At 38.9% G+C, this 17,509-nt stretch overlaps 1 protein-coding gene across 4 annotated transcripts in view; it reads right to left on the reverse strand.

The window, feature by feature from the left end:
• disp3 (dispatched RND transporter family member 3) overlaps positions 1-17,509 on the reverse strand; it is a 501,842-nt gene that overhangs the window by 347,293 nt on the left and 137,040 nt on the right. The window lies entirely within an intron of this gene.

A 17,509-nucleotide genomic window follows, 5' to 3' on the forward strand; every position in this document is an offset into this window, starting at 1 on the left:
AGACACTCGTAAATCGGGGACACTTTGTATTAGTTTGAAGTTACACCAGAAAGGTTCAAAACCAAAGGTTCAAAATAAAAGTTGAAGCTGGTCAAAATGTTTTCAAATAAATCTTTGATATATCTTCAGTGCACTTGGTTAACCATTAAAAATGATGAAAAGAACCCTCTAATTGTTGACGTTATGGTCACTTTTTAAAGGATAAGTGAAAAGTCTCAGTGCTGAATTATATTAATATGATCCTTAAATCCAGGTAATCCATGGCTCAGTGGTTAGCACTGCTGCCTCACAGAGCCAGGAACCCGGATTCAATTCCAGCCTCAGGTGACTGGCTGTGTGGAGTTTGCACATTCTCCCAGTGTCTGCGTGGGTTTCCTCTGGGTGCTTTGGTTTCCTCCCACAATCCAAAGATGTGCAGGTCAAGTGAATTGGCCATGATAAATTGCCCATAATGTTATGTGCATTAGTCAGGGGTAAATACAGGGTAGGAGAATGGGTCCAGGTGAGTTTCTCTTAAGAGGGTTGGTGTGGACTTGATGGGCCTATTTCCAGACTGCAGGGAATCTAATCTAATCTAATTTGCTCCATGGGTCTGCTTTGATAATATGGTACATACATAAATGAAAGAATTATACATAAATTCTGAAATAAGTTTTGTTTTGGCGGTTTATCATAAGAATTTGTTATATATTCAAGTCCATTGTAAAGAAACCATCATATTAATGAATGTCATATGGAAAGTGCAATGAAATGCTCAATTTGTATCAGTTTGTTGTACTAAACAAGCCAGCAATCTATGTCTAATAACATGTAGGAAACAGACAGTTCCAAGAGTTGGTTGGTGGTGCTGTTGAATTTTACTGAGCAATGGATGGAGAAAGGAAGAAGTTCATTGCAAGGCTTTTGATAATTCACTCAGGTAGTTCAGGGATCACTGAATCTGAGTTCAAAGGCAACAGTGAGAACGTGAGCATGAGAGGCAAAAACAGATGTTGGGATGCGTCAATTAACTGTATAATTAGAAATACAGAGGTTGGACAAGCTAGGACATTTTATTTAGAGCATAGGAGACTGAAGGGAGACCTTATAGAGGTGTATGAGATCATGAAAGGCATGAATAGGATGAATGCGCTCAGTCTTTTTTCCAAGGGTTGAGGAATCGAGGGCTAGAGGGCATTAGTTTAAGGTTAGAGGGAAAAGAATAAAAGGGAAGCTGAGAGGCAACTTTTCTTTTTACACAGAAGGTGGTAAGCATATTGAATGAGCTGCCAGTGGAAGTGGTTGAGGCAGGCACATTAACAACATTTAAAAGGCATTTGGACAAATACATGGATAGATAAGAATTAGAAGGATATGGGCTAAGTGCAGGGAAATGGGGTTAGCATGGATGGACATTTTTGGTTGGCATGGACGAGTTTGGGCCAAAGAGCCTGTCTCCATGCTCTATGATTCTATGACTCTATGACTAACTACACGGACTCGGTGCAAGGGATTCAGTGAGGAGTCAAAAGCAGCTGGATGGCCCAGTACTGTTTGAACAAACTCAGGAAGAAGTTCAAGGAATTAATGGACACTAAATGTTGGGATCAGGGCTCAGAAGTAGTAGTGGGAGCTGAGTAAGTGGGAAGGTTACTGGCTGTGTGTTGGGGATGTCATAAGTGGTTTTGTAGAAGCCTGTGAGTATTAACTGCAACTTAAAAAATAGTGTTGGAATGGTCACAAGTAGTATTCGCTTGATGTAACTAAGCAAAATGGAGCTTGGAAAAAAATCCAGTGACAGGACTGGCTCAGTGTGAGGCTAGCTGTTGGAGAAGAGCTTGATTTATATTTGAAACAGTCTACTGGAATGCAGTTTCATAAACCAGCGAAATGTAAGATTATGAAGGCGATCGACCAGAATAGGAGCAATCATTAAAGCCATCCATGAAATAGTACTTATAGAGTCATAGAGTCAGCGAGCAAGGAACTAGACCCTTGAGTCCAACCAGTTCACGCTGACCTTAATCCCAAACTAAACTAGTCCCACTTGCCTGCACTTGGTCCATATCCCTCCAAAAAGTTCTTATTCACCTTTATATTTTATAAGATCTCCAGCACCTCCTCTTTTGTAATGTGAACAGTTTTCAAACATCAATATTTATTTCCCTGAGTTTTCTAGCCTCTATTTTTTCTCCACAGCAAAATCTGACGCAAAATATTCACTTAATATTTCTCCCATCTCCTGAGGTTCAAAACAAAGACTTTAAGGGGCCCCATTCTCTCCCTGGTTGCTTTCTTGCTCTTAATGTACTTGCTGAATCATTTGGATTATCCTTAACCTTATTTGCCAAGGTTATCTTATATCCTCTCTTTACCTTCCTGATCTCCCTCTCTTAAGAATGCCCTGACCCTCTTTATACTATTCAAAGATTCATTTGGACCCAGTTGGCTGTATGTAATAAGATGCTTTTTTTTATTCTAGAACCTCAATATCATTATTCACCCATTATCCACTAATTCAACCAGCCTTATCTTTCCTTCTAACAGGAATATAATAACTCTAAACTCTCAATATCATATTCTTGAAAGCCTCGTACTTATCAGACGTCCCGTTACCTGCAACCAATCTACTCCAATCAATTTTTGCAAGTTCTTGACTCATAGAACATAGAACATTACAACGCAGTACAGGTCCTTTGGCCTTTGAAGTTGTGCTGACCTGGAGAACCAAGCTGAAGCTCATCTAACCTACACTATTCTATTTTTATCAATATGTTTATCCAATGACCATTTAAATGTCCTGAAAGTTGGCAAGTCTACTTGCTGTTGCAAGCAGGGTCTTCCACTGTGAATAAAGAAAATACTCTGACATCTGTCCTATATCTATCACCTCGCAATTTAAAGCTATGTCCCATTGTGTTAGCCATCACCATCCAAGGAAAATGGCTCTCACTATCCATCCTATTAAATCTCCTGATTATTTTATATGTCTCAAATAAGTCAACTCTCAACCATCTTCTCTCTAATGAAAACAGACTCAATTTCCTCAGCCTTTTCTCATAAGTTCTTTCCTCCATACAATGCAACATCCTAGTAAATCTCCTCTGAACCCTTTCCAAAGCTACCACATCCTTCCTATAATGCGATGACCAAATCTGTACACAATACTCCGAGTGCAGCTGCACCAGAGTTTTGTACAGCTGCAACATGACCTCATGGCTCCGAAACTCAATCCCTCTACCAATAAAAGCTAACACACTGTATGCCTCCACAACACTATCAATCTTGGTGGTAACATTCAGGGATCTATGTACATGGACACTGAGATCCCTCTGCTCAAACACATTCCCATGAATCTTACCATTAGCCTAGTACTCTTTATTAATCACCTCACACTTTTCCACATTAAACTCCATTTTCTACCTCATAGCTCAGATCTGCAGCTTATCTATGTCCCTCTGTAACCTGCAACATCCTTTGGCACTATCCATAACTCCACCAACCTCAATGTCATCCAAAATTTACTAACCCAGCCTTATACATCCTCATCTAGGTCATTTATAAAAATGACAAACAGCAGTGGACCCAAAACAGACCCTTGTGGTATGCCACTAGTAATTGAACTCCAGGATGACCATTTCCCACCAAAGTCCACCCTCTGTCTTCTTTCAGCTAGCCAATTTCTGATCCAAACCACAAAATCACCCTCAATCCCAAGCCTCTGTATTTTGTGCAATAGCCTACCATGGGGAAACCTTATCAAATGCCTTACTGAAATCCAAATACACCACATCAACCACTTTATCCTTATTCACCTGTTTGATTACCTTCTCAAAGAACTCAATAAGGTTTGTGAGGCATGACCTACCCTTCAAAAAACCATGCTGACTATCCCTAATCAACTTATTCCTCTCTAGATGATTATAAATCCTATCTCTAACTTATTCCAATAACTAATCCACAACTCCCCACTACTGATATTGATAGGCCCTAATCTTACTCTAGTCATTCTTTTATTCCTGACGTACCTTTAGAAAGCTTTCAGGTTTTCCTTGATCCTATCTGCTAGTGACTCCTCATGTTCCCTCCTGGGTCTCCTTAGCTCTCTCTTTAGGTCATTCTTGACTAACTTTGTGACTTGTAACTGAGCCTTCACGTCACATCCTAACGCAAGCCTTCTTCTTCCTCCTGACAAGAGATTCAACTTCTTTAGTAAACCACAGCTCCCTCATTCAACCACTCCCTCCCTCCTTGACAGGTACACACTTATCTTGGACACACAGTAGTTGTTCCTTGAATAAGCTCCACATTTCAATTGTGCCAATTCCCTGCAGTTTTCTTCCCCATCCTATGCATCCTAAATCTTATCTAATCTCATCATAATTGCCTTTTCCACAGCTATAACTCGTGCTGTGGTATATGCTTATTCCTTTTCATCGCTAAAGTAATAGTGATGGAAAGAGATAGGTATACACCATTCTCATACCATTAAAATTTGCTTAACTTGAATTCATAATTTTAATTTTTATGGAAGGCTTATCCTTTTCCAAAACAATTTAAAACAAATACAATTATGATCACTAGACCCAAAGAGTTCCTCTACTATCACTTCAGTAACTTGTCTTGCCTTATCACCCAAGAGAAGGTCAAGGTTTGCTCTCTCTCTTAAGATTTACAGATTGAAAAATAAAGTTTTCTTGAACACTTACAAATTCTTCACCACCCAAGCTTTTAACACTATGGTAGCCCCAGTCGGTATTTGGAAAATTAAAATCACATAGTATTACAACCTTATTATCCTTACATATATCTGTGATCTCTCCACATATATGTTCCTCAATTTTCCTCTGACCATTGGGAGGTCTATAATGCAATCTCATCAAAGGTGATCATTCTGTTTTTATTTCTAATTCAACCCATCAATTTTCACTGGATGGATGCTCAAAAATATCTCCTCTATATGCTGTCACAACTCTTTTGGGAGTGCGCACCAGTTTTGGGTATACTGTTTCCCAAATCATCACAAATGTGAATGTTTAATCAAACAATCAAAATATCTAATTTGCCTAATTGTCTGATTTAGGTTAAAATAAATACCAGATTTTTCTCAATAATAGGAAACCAAAATTGCCCTTTAAACAAAACAGGTAAAACATTTAACCCTATTACAAAGATAGCATGTTTGGAAAAGCAGTCATTTATAACTTTATTAAAATAATTATTTTAATTCAGTTCCATCATAGTGATAATTATCGAGACACAGTAGAAACTACAAGTGCTTGACACCTCTTTATTTTATGTAAACAAACACAATCCAGAACAGTTTAAAGATAAAGAGCTGTCAATCATACTTTTGTTCATTTTTTTGATATGAGGGGTCATGGGATGTGGGTTTGCGTCAGACATGTATTAAGATTAGGCATAAGTGGGCATGGAAAGTGTGTCAGATTAAAGGAAATATAAGGGACTTATTTTTTTTAAAAACTGATATTTGTAACTTGAATTAAGTCTCTCTTCAGGCAATCAAGTCTTTTAAAGAGCCCATCTTGGTACTTGACAACATATGGCTGTCGCCAACCACCTTCCAGGAATGCTGGTATGATTACACACACACACCCATCCATCTCACTGGAAGAAAAATTCCCATTTTCAGCCATTTTCTTCTGAGGCAGGCACACCAAGTTAAGAAACTTTCCAACTCGCACTATCTGCCTCTGGGATGAAAATCTAACATGAAATTGACAAAACTGACATGCTTATCTCTTAGCGTGCAGAACCTATCTAAGGGACATCAATAGTAATAGAAAAATAGATCAAAATTTCACAAAGCTGTACAACTTCCTCACCCATAACATCACAAAATCACTTTCATACTCAACATGCAGAAGAGAATATTGCAACCTTTTGCTATTTCCAAATACAATAAACAGTGCTAAATATAAGTCAGCATAATGTCACTTTAAACATGCTCTCAATAGAATTCAAACACCCTGCAGATTTTACAGCATTCTATAAAGGATAATACGTACTTTTCAGGGATTTTAAATAATTTATTGCTGTTTTGCCTTTTTTTTAAAGTGGTTTGTTATAAAGGTTGTAACATTTGCCTTCAAGTTATGGGCCAAACAAAGTTTGAGAATTTCTGTTGGCATGGATGTGTTAGACCAAAGGGTCGGTTTCTGTGCTGTGTGACTCAACTAAAGTAACTATTAGAACTTAGAACTTAGAACAATATAGCACAGAACAGGCCCTTCGGCCCACGATGTTGTGCCGAACATTTGTCCTAGCTTAAGCAACTATCCATGTACCTATCCAATTGCCGCTTAAAGGTCACCAATGATTCTGACTCTGCCACTCCACCAGGCAGCGCATTCCATGCCCCCACCACTCTCTGGGTAAAGAACCTACCCCTCACATTCCCCCCTATACCTTCCACCCTTCACCTTAAAGTTATGTCCCCTTGTAAAACTCTATTGTACCTGGGGAAAAAGTCTCTGACTGTCTACTCTATCTATTCCCCTGATCATCGTATAAACTTCTATCAAGTCACCCCTCATCCTTCTCCGTTCCAATGAGAAAAGGCCTAGCACTCTCAACCTATCCTCGTACGACCTATTCTCCATTACTTGTTAATTTATGACTGTACAACTTAAATCTGAGTCTTTTTAAATCCCCACACACACAAATAGACACCAAAACAGAAGCAGACAAGATACAAATATTACGGGGTGGAGAGAGAAAAGAATAGTCAGAAAAACACAGTTCTGTATCACCACCAGCCAAGATCATAAAACTGTACAGGTCTGTCTCTAAATCCTTTAGATTCTTTGATAATGCCATGATGTTATTTGCAGAGCAACATGTCTTTAGTTGACAAGAAGGACCCTAGGTCCAACCAATAACTTTTAAAATGATTTATTTTAGGCTCGCCGAAAGTAGTTTTCTTCTTTCAAATTGGAATGAATATAGAGTCATAGAGACTTACAGCACAGAAATAGAACCTTCGGTCCAACTTGTCCATTCCAACCCAATCTAGTCCCACCTGCCAGCACCTGACCCATATCCCTCCAAACTCTTCCCCTTCATACACTCAAACAGATATCTTTTAAATGTTGCAATCGTACTTCCTCTGGCAGCTCATTCCAGACACTTACCATCCTCTGCTGAAAAAGCTGCCCCTTCGATCTCTTTTATATCTTTCCCCTCTCATCCTAAACCCATGGCCTCTAGTTCTGAATTCCCCCACCACAGGGAAGAGACTTTGTCTATTTATCACATCTATGCCCCTCATGATTTTACAAGGTCACCCTCAGCCTCCCATGCTCGAAGAAAAACAGCTCTAGCTTATTCAATAGCTCAAATCCTCCAACCCTGGCAACATGTTTGCAAATATTTTCTAAACCCTTTCAAGTTTCACAGCATCCTACCAATAGGAAGAAGACCAGATTTGCACACAATATTCTAAAAGTGGCCGAACCAAAAGCCGCAACATGATCTCCCAATTCCTGTACTCAATACTCTGACCAATAAAGGAAAGCATACCTAATGCCTTCTTCATAATCCTATCTACCTGTGACTCCACTTTCAAGGAGCTATGAACCTGCACTCCAAGGTCTTTTTGTTCAGCAAAGACTCCTCAGGACCTTACCATTAAGTGTATAAGTCCTTCTAAGATTTGCTTTCCCAAAATGCAGCACCTCGCATTTATCTAAATTAAACTCCATCTGCCACTTCTCAGCCCATTGGCCCAAGCGATCAAGATGCCATTGTAATCTGAGATAACCTTCACTGTCCAATACACCTCCAATTTTGGTGTCATTTGCAAACTTACTAACTACACCTCTTACGCTCACATCCAAATCATTTATATTAAATGACGAAAAGTAGTGGACCCAACACTGATCCTTGTGGCACTGTATTGGTCACAGGCCTCCAGTCTGAAAAACAACTTTACAGAGAAAGAGACAACTAGCTTCTGGAGACTCCACTTCTGCTGAGATTTTCCTCACAGGATTTGTGCTACATTACAGCTGGACCAGATGGTTGTTACAATTCTGAGCTCTCCTGATCCCACAATAGATGATGCCACAAATTGTCTGCATTCAAATGACCCCAAGGAGTAATATCGTCTAATACATGGGTGTTAATTGTTTTTTCCAAGTTTCAAACAACTCCTTGCACAGTCTCTCTTATTAAAAGTAGTGTCCATTTTAGTCATTTTCAGTCCAAAGTCCAGAAATAAAAAGATGGGATTTTTTTATGGCATTTTAAGATCCAAAGCCAGTTTAACAGCTACCAAGAGAGTATATGCATAATAAGTAGGCTGGCAGGTAGTTGAAGGTTGTAGGGTATCAGGTGAGGAATTATGGTAAATTGGGTGTTTTGGGAATTGAAAGAATTAAGGACTATTGAAACAAGTTGGCTTATGGGAAACAAGAATCATGTCAGTTCGGAGCTTGTGGGAGTCAGTAGCAGGAGTCAGACATAAGAGTTTGGAGGAAGGTGGGAGATTCAAATCAATGGTGAGACTAGGTGGTTGTACTGGGTGGAGACTGTTGGGATTATGACATGGGAAGGTGGCTGTCAGTTATCTATGTGGATGTAACATGATGTCAACGGTGTATTTGTCTGGGCAAGGGTTCCAGTTTTATACATAGAAGTTAGAGCAGGTTTTAAGTAATTAACTTTTCTTGGCTAACTATTGAGGGAGGTAAACTTGAATTTCCCAAAGTCTCTGATTTTAACTCAGAATTGGAGAATTTTTGCAGATGGATTCAGACACTGGGTAATTGCCTATCAGAACTTCCAAATTCCCTCACAATTCCCATAGAGGGATAACTGCATTGAAAATTCCATGTGGTCTGATTGCTGAACTCGAGTGAATGCTTCCGCAAGGAAAATCTGGGAAACAGTTTCAGTTTTACCAATACTTAATTGAAGCAAATTTCTTCTCATCTAGCACTGAATGTTGATCAAGCAGTCAGACAATTTAGTGACAGTGAAAGGGCATACTGAGGTGGTTAGACTTAGAGTTAGGGTTAGACAGGGGAAAACAAAGTTATTCAATGATCAAGAGCAACTAATGTGATGATCTTGTCTCTTTAAAAATGTTATTTTGTCCCGAGGTTTTTTAAGAGAAGCTGTAAAGGCAGAGGTACCAAACTAGCTATTGGAACTGGCCTAAGTAAACAACTTAGGAGACCTTGAGGTGTTTTTTTTTAAAAAAAATTGGAACAACGGAAGCAACTTGAATGGGAGTGGTAATCCTCACAGATCAGGTTTTCTAGTTTTTTTTGCTTTAGCAGTCAGAAACTGTTTGAGGTCCCAGAAGAGTTGGGGCTTCAGTGAATGATTTCTAACTGGTACTTTCTCTAAAATCTCTTTTGATGTTGTTTCCTTCTGGATTGGAGAGCTGTATGTAAGGATCTGTATCTGAATTGACCTTTTTGCCAAGGCATGTGTTTACTACATTGGAATAGTTAACTAGTAATAGATAAAGTATCTATTATTCAGTTAACTTTTCTAATAGTTGTGTTATTCTAAATTCCTCTTCTGTTTGTATTTTGTCTATAGTGTTTAAATAAATTGTGCTATGGTTAATGTCAAGCAGCATTACATCTAGAACTTACACTTCACATCTACCTTTAAAATAAGGAAAAGTTAGGGTCGAGGATACCTTCTTAAAATATTTTGAGGGGGATCTGGTCTGGCCCATAACACTGAGGAAAGATTAATGACAAAAGTTAATTCACATCATAATAAAACACTCTGAATTATTGCCCTCGGGACAAAAAAAACTTTATTATTACTAAAATAGCAATAAAAATATTTGGGCAAAATGAGTGGAAAGAAAATTTATTTTAGTTGGTCTGTGTAAATTGATTAGAATTACATACATTGTAAGTTGGAATACTGAGTAAACCCAAACACATTACTGACAGAGCTGTGAACTGGAAATTGAAATGGATGGTCAGTCATTGAGAAATTCATTTTTCAGTATGATATTATACTTGCAGAAATAAAATAGTTTTGGTGAATTTTTTGATTGAAAACCAAAACCACTGGTGTGAATGTTCAAGTGGACAAAAACTGAATTTGAAGATTGCTAGGTGAAATCAAGTTACAAATTTTTTTTTTTAAGAAAGGCATGCGTACAACAAATACATCTGTTTCATGAAATTTGTTTCTACCATGCAAGACAGATTCCATCATATAATCTATTCGACGCATTTGAGTTTCAAAGGTAAGCTTGAAAATTCTTCTCTTGAAACCACAATGTCATAGCAAAATTTACTTGCTGTTATAAAGATACATGAACATTGTATTATATCTTTCTCAGTGCATTTGGACGGGCACAGACATTTTTGTTATAATCACCTGTGCCCACTGTTAAAGACACAAATGTGGATTTAACTTTGCTTTCAAACTAACTTTGAAATGTGCCCATCATTTGTTGGTATTTTGAATAGTTTCACAGAAGCCTGTTCCAAATCCTTTGTGGTATAAGAGGCATCCTTCACAAAGGAATAAAAGAACGTAGTTTACTGTAGTCCTTAGCTTTTAAACATTACTATGTTATTGCTTGGACCTTCATATCTCTAATCTATTCTATGCTTTCCACTTTATAATAAATTGACATTTTACTTAAAATATCATATGTTGTCACACTGTAACCATATCAGATTGCTAAAATATAGAAAGACCTAGTTTTAACTAGTTTAGATAACATAGCGTGAAGTAGGATTCAAAAACTTAGGCCTTTTGTATTAGTATTATTCAGCTCCTTTATTGTCCACAAGGATATTCAGTGAAGTTCACTTCTCATAATTTGACCTACTAATGTGATAATACGTAGATAAACATTTCATTCAATAGTTATGACTGGTTGTTAGCAGTAAATAGGAGAAGAGATTCAGTTCAATATGCACAATTTTGGACTAAGTTAAATATCAAAGAATTGTAGGATAGGTGAATTGGCCATGCTGAACTGTCGGTAATATCTAGGGATATGTAGGCTACATGGATTGGCCATGATAAATGTAGAATTATGGAGGTAGGGTAGGGAGCTGCGTCCAGCTGGAATGCTCTTCAGAGAATTGGTGCAGACATGATGGGCCAAATAGCCTCTTTCTGCACTGTAGGGATTCTGTGATTCTATGAAATATGTGGCAATACTTACTTGAAAATAATAGACTCCTATTGTTGGATCTTTTGAAACATTGCAGAATCTTCTACATAATTTCATTTTTAACATTTAGTCTGGCAGTTGACTAAGAATTACAAACCATACTCTTACCCCTTGTGGGCTTTGCACACTTACAATGGAAACGTGAAACATTTGTAACATACACATATTAAATTTCCAACATTCTCTGCCAGATGATAGCAGGTTTAGGCCTCACATAGGTGTGGCAAATTCATCCAGTACAGGTGGATTTTGAAAATTTCATGATGCATTCCAGACAAAGGCAGTGAAATTTTTCAGGGCCCAAGACATATATTTCTTCTTCGATTCCCTCACCAAAAACATATTTATTTGTTTTATCCTTGTTCATGGGACACAATGAAGAAAACAGCAACTGAATTTGCATAAGAATGGTTTGTAAGGTTTGTAATTTATTGAATATAGAAAGAGTTAAGCATTCTTGTATAAAGCACGACATAGCTATCCAATGCCTTTCCTGATCTTAATGATGGATGTGAAACCAGGATTGAAGTCGACATGATGCTAGACCTCTGCACCATCATTGCTGCTTTACTTCACACCCTGATTCAATGTTAAAAGTTCTATGTATGACTCAAAACAGCACTAAAATCTTTTCCATTTAATTTTAGAAGTTAGTTAGCTCTAAAACAGGGTCAAAAATTCTTTTGATTTTACATATTTCAAAGTCTTTGAACAAATCACAATATCAAGGCGACAAGATATTTATTATCTTGGCATGTGGGTGAAAACTTTACAAATAACTTAAAAAATAGTTTGCAAGTTTCATACTTTTGAGTGACACTTCTTAAAAACAAATGTATCTTTCAGATTTATCTAGTAGTGTGCAGTAGCACATTACACTAATTAAGTCTACAATTAACTACTCTCAAAGGAGATCAGGTGAGACAGATGCCAGAATATTAGACAGATTGATATAAGAGAACTTGATTTCCATTTCATTCACTTTCTTGATGAGGCTACACCAATTTATTTTCTGCTGTAGTCTTTTAATTGTTCAGAGAAAGATTTAGCATGTACCATTTCCTCTTTTTCTCCAAAGGCATAATCTTGTACAAAGGTAAGTCTCAATGAACAGGATGACCTCAGCTACTTTGTTTAAGTGTCTAACAGTTACTTCTGTAATGACCAAATGATAGATTATTAAATGCAAGTTTTCTAGTGGCTACTGGATACCACATAACCAAGGATCAGTACATACAAGTATTCTTGTTCAGTGTCAAAGCAGCTTTAAGGTTGTGTTTGATTAATACAAACCAAGATTTCTGGATTAGCTGCATTCAATGGTGTACTGAAAGCTTGTATTCCATGACTGTAGAATGTCCCCTTGTTAAGCCTTGTGGAATAAAACATATCATAGATATAAAGTGTGGTTTCCCAAAACAAATATAATGAGTAACCCATGAAAGTTGTATTATACAACAGCAAGAGCCAGTGGTACTCATGTGGGAAAAAAACCTAGCACTCAAGAGTAATAGGAAGGTGAAATTCTTTGTAGGTCTCATTTTCATAACGTACTATGGAGGTTGGAAATGATATCAGTCAATTCTGATGTTGCTCATCACCTGCCATCTGCACAATTGCAATTTCCAATTAAACAAAACAGATAAAACCAATTAATCATATTACAACAATGGCGTTTGGAAAAGCAGTAATTTATAAACTTTATTAAAATAATTCTATTACTACAGTTTTATCATTGTGTCAATCATCTAGACACTTTAAAGTTTCAACAGAAGAAAGTGCAAGTACTTGACACCTTTTCATCTTATGTAAATAAACACAATCCTGAACAGTTTAAGTTGAAAGACCTGTTAATCAAATCTTTTTTATATATATATGTGAGTGGTCATGGGATGTGGATTTGTGTCAGACGTGTTGCATGGCTTGGTATAAATGGGCATAGAAAATGTACAGGAATTAAGGGAATATAGGAGACTTATTTATTTCAAATTGATTTATTAGAACTTGAATGAAGTCCCACATCAGGAAATCAAGTCCTTTGAAGAGTCCATTTTGGCACTTGACAATACACAACAGTCTCTAAACACTTTCCAGGGGTTCTGCCTCCAACCCCTGTATGCATACACACATCCATCTAGCTTACTGTAAGAAAAATTCCCATTCGCAACCATTTTCTCCTGAGGCAGGCACACTAAGTTGACAAATTTTCCAATTCCTACTATCTGCCCCTGGGAAGAAAATCTAACCCTAAATTTACGAAACTGGCATGCTTACCTCTTAGCATGCAAAACCTGTCTGTGGGACATAAGTAGTCATTGAAAAGCAGATCAAAATTTGACAAAGCTGCACGACTTCCTCACCTGTAACATCACAAGATCACTTTCACACTCAACATGCAGGTAAGAGTATTGTAAACTTTTACTATTTCCAAATGCAATGAATAGTGCTAAACATCAAGACGGCACTCTCTTCCTGATGAAGGGCTTTTGCCCGAAACATCGATTGTCCTGCTCCTCGGTTGCTACCTGACCTGCTGTGCTTTCCCAGCACCACTCTGATCTAAATATCAGTCAGCTTTATATCAGTTATAACTTGTTCTCAATAGTATCCAAACTTCATGCAGATTTTATAGCATTCACAAGAACATTAACAAGGACAAATTGCATTCCTGGAGCTGAGAGTTTGTCCAGTACTCCAATCACAAATTCTTCACTCTTTCTGGACTCTCCAACCTCACTTTACATAATTGAGCGCTTTTTGTCTCCCTGTTAATTCTCGTTACCAGTATCTTTTCTGGCAATAGCCTTTCAGAAGTACATATCTCCTTATCTTTCAGCATCACAGACTAAGAGGATCCGTTGTCCCTTAATATTATAATCTCTTTACCTGCTACTCCAGGCCTACATGAATAAACTTTACCTTTGCAGGTATACCTTTTAAGCAGATTGGGCACTTCCTCTTTAAACAATGTCCGATTAGCTTGTACATTCTGGTGCAGCTTTCTAGCCTCCACTGGGCTTTCTGTTACCACTCCAACAAAACTCCTGTTTTCCTATATCTGGCTTTCCAGTGCTTCTCCTAGCCCACCAACACTGTGATTTCATGTGGCCTACTTTATTGCAATGAAAACACGAGAGCTTTTCAACTTCTTTGTCCCTTTCAAGGGTTTCCTCTTTAACCTGTGGTAAATTATCTTTATGATCTTCACCCTTCCACATGAGGATTTCTCTTTGCCCCAATTTCTATCCCTCATGGACTGATGTTGATTCTGGAATCCAAACTATATTTTATGCACCACTCAATCATCAGGCAATTCAGCTGATAAACTTGCTTTTCAACTTTCTGCTCTTCCCCATGAGTTCATACTACATTCGGAAGTGAATTTTTGAATTCCTCCAACATAATTATCTCTCTAAGAGAATCATAGGTTTGCTCTATTTTTAATGTTCTTATCCATCTATCAAATTTTGCTTTGTTTGACCCTTTCAAACTCAACATAAGTTTGACCAGGATCCCTCCTTAGATTCCTGAAACGTTGTCTATAGGCTTCTGGTACAAGCTCATATGCACTTAAGATGACTTTCTTCACTTCCTCATCTTCCACAAATATCTCATGTAATAGTTATGTGAATACCTCATTAGCTTTACCTATAAGTTTTGTTTATTTCAACAAAACCCACAAAGTCACTGGCCACTGCATTTGTTTAGCCACTTCTTCAAATGAGGTGAAAAAGGCTTCCACATCCTTCTCATCAAATCTAGACAATGCTTGAACATACTTAAACAGTTTCTCACCAGATTTTTGACTACCAGGGGCTTGTTCATCTCTACTCGCTTCCTCACTAAACTTACCTTCAGCCTTCATCTCCAATCCTTTTAAGTTGAGTTTCCTTCCTACGTGTCATTTTATGAAGTTCAAACTCTCTCTCGCTTTCTTTCTCTTCTGCTAAAGCCCTTCATTCTTTTTCTTTCTCTTCTGCTTTTAATTGTAACTCAAACCATTTAATTTCTGCTGCCCTTTTCTTATCTCTTGCTTTTAACACAAGCTGCTTCATTCGCAATTGATTTTTTTCCATCTCTACAGATTCTGAAGCTGTTTCCAACAAAGTTAAAAGCTCAGCTAATGCCGTAATCAACTCATCTTTCCTCAAGGAAGGAGGTAGCTCCAACTCCAGCTTGTCTGCTAATTCCCGCAACTTGGCCTTAACCACCTTTTGTATAACTCCCAAGGTCACTTAGAGTCAGAGATATACAGCACAGAAAAAGACCCTTTGGTCCAACCTGTCCATGCCGACCAGATATCCCAACCTAATCTAGTCCCATTTGCAGCACCCGATCCAAATTTGCACAGATTTTGATACCCTGCAGCTAACCTACTTATAAGTAGATACATTTCCTTGCTAATATCTTGTTGTGTCTTAAATACGTTTTGAAAGTTAACTTGTCTCTGAACTCCAAGGCTTTCTTACCACTAATCTATTAACAATTTGCCATATCAATGGGGAGAAGACTCCGCACCAGGTTAAATCTGATCTTCCTGGATCTGGGGTGGGGTGGGGAGGAGGAGGGGGGAAGGTTCAGTTCTGGGTTTTGGCAAAAACAGCGTAACTTGAGTGCTCCCTATTTTGAGGTTTGTCCTCATCTCCTTGAAAACTGGTTGAACAGTGGGGTTTTTGTGAACTGCTGTTTTCTGTTTATTGTTTACTGTATTTTGTACTGCTAATAAAATTTAAAAAAATATAAACAGGATTGGCCCTGTACAGACTGCTGCTGCACACTAGCCACCTCTTTTCTCTCTTCCACCACGCTGACACGCCTTGGAGGGCTCCCTATGTGGGACTCCTCCCCCTTTCTTTCAATGATCTGGGATGGAGGGTGCTGCACGCAGCAGTTCCCTACAATCACAGATTGCGATGGTTCACAAACTCCTAGTCTAACTGCTTGTTCTGTGGTGCTGGGGAGTCTGTGGACCATATATATATTGTGTGTGGGCGTTTGCGCTTCCCTTTTGATTTTCTTAAAAACCTTCTTCTCTGTTTTTGGTTACACTTCAGTCCCGCGCTTCTGATCTTCAGGCATCCAGTGTGGAGGGGGAAGGGCAGACCAGAGGACCTCCTCATGGATCTGCTCACGGCCAAATTGGCCATAAACAGGTCCAGGCAGCGGGCCATGGAAGGGGTCATTAGGGCCAATTGCCTGTCCCTCTTCTGCAGTTACGTCAAAGCCCGGGTGTCCCTGGAGACGGAGCACATTATATCTACCAACACTCTTGAGCTGTTCAGGGAGAGGTGGGCATTTCAGGGAGTGGAGTGTATTTTTTTCCCCCACCAACTCGATTTTGATTTAATCCCTGCCCCCCCCCCTTCACTGTTTGATCACATAGCATTGCCCTTTGATAAAAAGGGCACTGCTTGTCACTGGCCACTCAGGTGTTTCCTTTCTTCCTGGTGGTAGAATACGAATAAAGATTTACATACTTGTTGTTCTTCACTGAGTCCGACACCTACACACACACAACCAGAAAGAAAAAAAGGAAAAAAAAGTGTCAAAGTTTCTGTCCACCCTTAAAAAAGAAGAAAAAAAAGCAGGAGTGGCAGAGGTTCTGCTCACTGAGAGCTGCCTCTGAGGGAGCTAGACCAGGGTGAGTGAAGGACTCTGCTTTTTTTTTTCTCCTACATTAAAGAGGAGAGGAGACTGTCTCTGTCGGTGTCTTCCCATTGAAGAGGAGGCTATTTTGAAGTTTTTGTTTCTTCTTTATTTTTATTGTGATTGTTTTTCAAGCAAAAAAAAGAAAAGCCAGAAAACAAAAAAAAATAAACAGGAGTGGCCCTGTATGGTGCACACCATCCACCTCTTTTCCCTCATCCACCGCCTAGACATGCTTTTGCGTGCCGATTTACCACTGGGCAGTGGGGATCCCCAGTGGAGGGCTCTCTACGCAGGAGTCCTCCCCCTTTCTCTCAGGGATCTGGGGTGGAGTGTGCTGATGCAGTGGTTCCCTGCAACCACAGATTGTGGTGGTTCACGGACTCCCAGCCCAACTGCTTGTTCTGTGGTGCTGTGGAGTCCGTGGACAATATACATATTGGGTGTGGGCACTTGCACTCTCTTTTTGATTTTCTTAAAAATCTTCTTCTCTGCTTTTGGTTGGCACTTCAGTCCCACGCTCCTGATCTTCGAGCACCTGGTGAGGAGGGGGAGGGGAGGTCAAAGGAAGTCCTTGTGGGTCTGTTCTTGGGCCTGGTCAAACTGGCCATAACCAGGTCCAGGCAGCGGACCATGGATGGGGTCGTTAGGGCCGATCGCCAGCTGCTCTTCTGTGGTTATGTCAGAAGCCGGGTG

This window comes from Hemiscyllium ocellatum, chromosome 37 (assembly GCF_020745735.1).
Source record: "Hemiscyllium ocellatum isolate sHemOce1 chromosome 37, sHemOce1.pat.X.cur, whole genome shotgun sequence".
In the NCBI taxonomy this organism is placed as follows: Eukaryota; Metazoa; Chordata; class Chondrichthyes; order Orectolobiformes; family Hemiscylliidae; genus Hemiscyllium; species Hemiscyllium ocellatum.